Source organism: Triticum dicoccoides, chromosome 7A, assembly GCF_002162155.2.
Source record: "Triticum dicoccoides isolate Atlit2015 ecotype Zavitan chromosome 7A, WEW_v2.0, whole genome shotgun sequence".
NCBI lineage: Eukaryota > Viridiplantae > Streptophyta > Magnoliopsida > Poales > Poaceae > Triticum > Triticum dicoccoides.
In genome coordinates this window covers 479628038-479634385 of record NC_041392.1, presented here as the reverse complement: position 1 = coordinate 479634385, position 6348 = coordinate 479628038, and the positions used below count along the sequence as shown (strand labels likewise).

At 43.6% G+C, this 6348-nt stretch overlaps 1 long non-coding RNA gene across 3 annotated transcripts; it reads left to right on the top strand.

Annotated features, from left to right (window-relative positions):
* The first annotated feature begins 1143 nt into the window (after window positions 1–1143).
* LOC119334369 lies at window positions 1144–6075 on the top strand. 3 transcript variants are annotated; one of them, XR_005161293.1, is made up of 5 exons: window positions 1144–1544; window positions 2992–3097; window positions 4075–4206; window positions 4339–4666; window positions 5440–6075. It is a non-coding gene; the product is annotated as an uncharacterized LOC119334369 (long non-coding RNA). The 3 variants fall into 3 exon arrangements; XR_005161291.1 differs by having other exon boundaries at window positions 4333–4666; window positions 5440–6071; XR_005161292.1 differs by lacking the exon at window positions 5440–6075 and adding an exon at window positions 4781–4925 and having other exon boundaries at window positions 4333–4666.
* Window positions 6076–6348: the final 273 nt, after the last annotated feature.

The window sequence follows — 6348 nt, the reverse complement described above, 5'->3', positions numbered from 1 at the left end:
TCTCTTCCTTCTCATAATGCCTAATAGGTGTGTTAAAGTTCAATTCTACCTTCATCATCATGTGTCTCTACTATTTGTAAGTTATCCCAGTCAACTTCTATGATAGGTGATGTTGATTGTACAGTTGAAGAAGCCTCAACCAATAAATATGGATTATCAGTACTAGTACTGCTACCAAGTGTGACCTCTGAATCATGCCTATTTGAGACAATTAGGAAAACATGAACACAAGACTGAGTTAGTGATTAGATTTCTACAATGCATGTATCTAGCTCAACCTAAATTATGACATCCAATGCAAAAAATATGTGTAATCATCCTCTAGTTCCTCAACATAATCTACTACTTCCCTTCGTAATTAAGTTTACATTATGAATAATGCTTCTGTTGTAAATTAACAGCCTATCACTGCCACCAGGATAACAATGAAAAAACTACGTATGTTTAATTAATGCTCACATTATGAGGGCTACTTCTATTGTAAATTCTTCTCAATAAAATGTTATATCATCATTCTGATTTATACATAAATGGATATTAATAGGGAGTAGACGAGGGATGATAATTGTGCTTCCCACAGATCCCATACGTCACATGAGGAGCTTTGTTGAACTGGAATCAAACGAACAAACCAAGGGAAAGGTAAAACATAATACCGTTCAGAAAGATTGGGTTCCATGTCGCCACTGTGGTACTGGGTGACGGGCAGCACGCGACGCCGAGGAGATTGGCAGCACGCGGCGTTGACGCAATCAGCGGCGTTGCGACGTCCAAGAGATGGGGGCGGCGTCCAGCGATTGACCCAAGAAGTCCCGGCGACCAGGGATGCGGCAAGCACGGTATTCACGGCGGGCAGCATGCACTCGTCCGCTTCAAGTGCTGATCTGATGCCAAAGTACGTGAAGATCAGGGGTACTTTGGTCCTTTTAGGTGCCAGAAAATTGAAAAGAAAAAAAAGTAATTGAAAAGGGAAAAATGGCCTGGTAATCAAAGTGTATAGAAATTAAGTGACATTTTTACGAAGTCAATGTTGGGAATGGCAGTTTTGCGAAGCCCGATATTGAAAGTGGCAAATAGCCGATTTTCTTGTAAATCCCTATGCTCCTATGCATTTTCGCTCTTTAGCTCGGCTTTCCTCTCCTCCCGCGGTGCTGCCTCCCTCCCGGCCGCACCTCCTGGCCTGTCGCACTCTGCCCCCGCGGCAGTCCCTTGCTCTACTCCCCCGCCGCGGTCCTCTTCCGACACTTCTGCCGCCGCGCCCCACGCGGCGGCTGGCCATCTCCACTGCCGATTACCGCCCCCAATCCGCCGCTTACCACCAGTCCACCACACAACCCGTCCTGCCTTACCCCGGCTCCCCGGCAGCCTCCTGATCCACTCCCCTGATCCTTCCTGCTCCATCGCGTCCCGGCCTCGTGTTCCACTGCGCCTCCTACTTGCCCCGCTCCCGGCCCACCCCGCGGACGCCTACTCGCACAGTCGCACCACGCTGACGGACTCCAGTGCCCGCCACACTTCAGTTCCGCCGCCAACACATTGTCGAGGTGCTAATCAATTTTTTTTTCATCAGTTGATTTTTGTAATTACAAGACCTGGCAAAAAATTATGCTAACTAAGACTATTGATTTCAGGATCCTTGTATTGAGTTGTTGGCTTGCTTAAGCAAGATATATAATCAAATATTTTGTTCTGCGAATCTGTTAACGTACGTGTTTGTTATCTGCTAGGATTTGCCCCTTTCTCCCTTTTGCCTTCTTCATTTTTGTTACATTTATCACATATTTTTATGTGCGGTTTCGTGTGTTTCGTAATGAAACAAATTCTGCAATTTAAATAGCATACTGCGCTAGCTTGACATTTAGAACAAGTCCACTGTGGCGCGACGGGAGCTCAGCACGACCCGATCGATGCATCCCACATCAGCTTTGCATCATCGCATTGCTAGGTGCTAGCACACACACGGCCTCAACGCCGTTCCCACGGCGCGATGCCCCATTGCCCTGTAGGCCATATGCGCTACATTCACTCTTTGATTTGGATTAGAATAAAGGTACGAAAAAAGAAGAAGATAAGGTTACCTTTTGTATGTATCCTCTTTAGCACTTCTAACTTGAATATACTGAGGTAGCTTGTTAGTATGAAATGCAGATCCTTGTCAAATGAATGAATCAGTAACTAATAATTCAGTCTCTAAAAAAGGGTTAAGTAGTTATCTAACTAGTATATGGACCCTTGTCAAATCCATTCGTAATGAGCAATGTAAACTGTAAAAGACCAGAGATATATTTCTATTTGCTGATCAAGTCATTAGAGGGAAGATGTCTTTGTACAATATTTCTTTTTGGAGGGAAGTTATCTTTACAATGTTGCAAATTTATTACCAGAATTTTGCTTGATTAAATCACAAGGTATGAGAACCTGCAAGCAAGTGGCAGGATCATCAACGTAAGCTACTTCTAGAAATGAGCACCCTTCCTGCACACTTTTTTGCCCATTTCACATTTGTCTTGCTAGGTATTTCCAACCAATTTTCACTTCTGATACATAATCTCCTTTCTCCCACTATTTCTCTTTGTATCTTTCTAGTGATTATCCCAGTTTGCTATTGGTTCAAGTGCAGCTCTGTAATGGCCTTGATGTCTCATTACTGGATCATTTAAGTTATTGATCCAGACCTCTCGTGTAGTTTAAGCTCTGTTTACAAGCTTGGGTCATAATAAACTGTGAGGCTCAACTGTACATATCACTGCTCTACAAGTTGAAGCATGAGCTGAACATGCATTGTCGTCAAACCAAGCATTCCAGATTCTTTTGTTTGACATTTCTTATTTGAGAAGTGTCCCATTATATCTCTTTTCATATGCGTAAGTTCAGTCAGATGCTAACTAACTGCCATCCTCCCTCTTCCGAAGATGCTAACTAGATATACTAACTTACATATACATTTACTTACTATTTTTTCTGCAGCAGTTCTCACTCTCTTTTTTCCAGGACTGAGGACAAGAAGGGCATCATCTGCGACCTGAAGCTGAAAGTATTGTTTTGACTGAGCAAAAGCACATCCGATTCGTGGAGGTCGTGAAGATTCTTCCATCTGGTAAATCTAAGTGTGTCATTTGCTCATATGTTTCAGTGGATGCACACCTTATGAATTTTGTAGCAGATGCATGTGTGAATGTGAATGTATGCATCAATTGAACTTGTGAGTGGGTTATATATTCTGTAGTGGATCGATGCTTGTATGAATGCAAAGGGATTTGTGTGTGAACTGTGTGCATGTGTCAGCAAACATGAGTCGGTCAGCAGATGCCACAAATAGGCTACAATTTTGGAGTTCACGTATGATCCTAAAATAAATTAAATGCAAGCTCTGGATGCAACATATAAGGCATAATGCATTGGGGTAGTTGTATCTAGGCTTTTTATCATTTATGCCATTTGTTGTGTCCCACTACTCAGTTTTGCCATTAAAAGGTACAACTGCTCAAAGATGCCATCATTTCGTGAGATGCTTGCTCAAAAATGACATTAGATACCTAAAAAATGTCATCATTTCATTAGATGTTTGCTCAAAAATGCCATTAGACACCGTTACTGTCAGGTCAAACCCATTGAACATGTTGTATGACCAAGACCCACATTTCAGCTCTCTCTATCTCACAATGATAAGTGTGGGCCCCACTTATCAAGAGTAAGCAAGCGAATAATTTTATAGGAAAATAAGAACGCTGTTGGGGATCAAGTGGGACCCACACGTTATCGTAGTGAGATAGGAGAGCTGACATGTTGGTCCATGGGTATTTTGGTCATTATAACATGGCACGGGTTTTGAGCTGACAATAATGGTGCCTAGTGGCATTTTTTAGCCCGCGCCTAACAGAGCGATGACATTTTTGAGCAGTTGAAATTCCTAGTGGCAAAACTGAGTAGTGGGACACAACTAGTGGCATAAATGAAAAAAACCATTGTATCTAAATATGTACCATGCCCTAGAAAAATGCACTAAAAGATGATGCATTGGGAGTGCTTATGATGGATGAAACTAATATTTGTTAACTGTTTACTCTTGTATAGTGACTGGGGACTTAAGCAAACTTTTCAACTTCTTCAGTTCACTGCAAATTAACAGTGCCCTCCATAGATTGTGCCTAAAGCTCCAAGAAGACTAACACAGCCACTGATCATCACACGAAGAAAAATATTCAGGTACAGCTTTCCATCTTCCTGGCCCTGGAATGGTACTGATCAAATAGGGGCATGAACCTCTCGACTCTTCACCTGATTCTCATCTCTGGATGTACTGGGTGGCTATAGTAATAATCTTGTTTGCAGTTTCAGGTCTCCCCAGGAAATGGATGTCTTGCCTTTGCCAAAGCGACCTACCAGGGACTGGTCGGAGCTGCCTTTTGACGCCCTCTATTCAATTTTTGAAAATCTAGGGGTCGTTGATCTTCTCATGGGTGCGGGCCTTGTTTGCCACTCATGGCTGGAGGTGGCCAAGGAGCCTGATAATCGTGCACATGCAGCACCACGGGATCGTTGGCATGAACGCGAATGATTTGCGGGCAATGTTGAACGTGTCTATCGACCGTTCTGACGGGCGGATGGAGGTGTTCGTGGGAGAGTGGTTTCTTACTAATAAGCTCCTCAAGTACATAGCGGACAGGTAATCTTATCTCGGTACTAGATTGCGTTCTAGAATTTTAATTATATTTCGGGCTAGAATTTTATGTTTCTAACACTTAATGCAAATCCCCTTGATTTTGCTATCTTTATGCAGGGATAGATATCTGTTTTAGAAGGTTTATGTCATAGATTTCATACCATCGTTATATGAGGTCAAATCAACTGTTGTTAGAGTGAGGAATTTCGATGCAAAAATGTAATTCTTCTTGTGTTGAATAAATGTCCCAATTATCATCATCAATGCCATCTTCATACAGATTTAAGTAGATTTCAGCAGTAGGAATCTTTACTTGTTTTTAAAGCTAAGTAAAAGGCTTCTTAATGCTACCTTTACATTGCTATTGTGTTCTAAACCAATGGTATCCACATATTTTCTTTTGCAAAACTGAAGTGTAGTGACTGAGGTCAGATCAAATGCTGGGGTGTGCATACTCCACTATGCTTCACGTCACAACTCAGTCGATTGATCTTTCATCATCAAACCTTTGAGATGATATCGTTCACACAGTGACTATTGCTTTACTATATTGAAATGCATCACTAATGTTTCTTTTCACGGAAACAGTGAAATGAAGCATTCTACTGTATCTCTTTTTATTAATTACAAGAAAAACAAAAGAATGTATAAAGAGAAACAAAAAGAAAGCAAGAGTTACAGACAATGCACCAGCAAGTTTGTTATTTAAAATACGAGATCTGTAATTGTAACCATGTTCATTAGGGGGTGCTAAGAGGCAGGTGCTTCTTTTGCAGGTCGCCCAATCTGAGGCACCTTGACCTTGTGAAGTGCTATAGGATCACGAAAGAAGGATTGGCCGAGGCGATGCCAAGGTTTCCTCTGCTGGAGAAGATCGTGCTTTGGGGTTACCGAAGAAGTGTCACAGGGGATTTGTATCAAGTCATTGGTAAAACATGCAATCAACTCGAGTGCCTCGAGCTATGCCATGGGAGCAGGGAACAGACGCTTGGGATTGCGGCACTGCATGGGCTGCGAGACCTTGCCCTCATACGCTGCAGCGTGAACGACGAAGGGCTGGCATTTATCATTGATAGCTGCCCTCTCCTGGAGCGTCTTCACGTGAGGGGTTGCTCCGAGATCGTGGGCGAGCCAGTCCTGATGGCCAAGCGTGCCAGGATCAAGGCAATGTCGGTTCAAATCTATGCCCGCTATAACTGGGACTAAGTGGTTTGTATTTCTCCATTTAAGATGTACGCTGAGGGGCAACTAAATTTTGGTGACAGAGTGTAGCGAACCGGAGAGGAGGGGATCGGAGTAGGTGAGGGAGAGCAAGAGAGAGACTTGGAGAGGAAGAAGGGAGATTGCTTCCAGAGGAAGGATTAGGAAGAGTTGACAGTCTGTTACATCGCATGCCCTGTCACAGGCGGCTGGCTGCCCCTTTATCACTCCCTCGCTCTTACTCACGCACTCTTACAGCTGGGCCCGATCCTTGACACGTCACACTGGACAAGTGGCAGCCAGGTGTGACATTCTCCCTCCCTTGAGAGCGAGCTCCATCTTCAGTGCTATCGTCTTCGTCTTCCCAGAGGAGAGCCGTTGGAAAGCGTTGCCGTAGGGTCTCATAGTCCTCCCATGTCGTAGCTGAACTAGCGTTGGTCCCCCATTGTACCCTGATCTGGACGACCGGGGCATTGCCCTTCTTC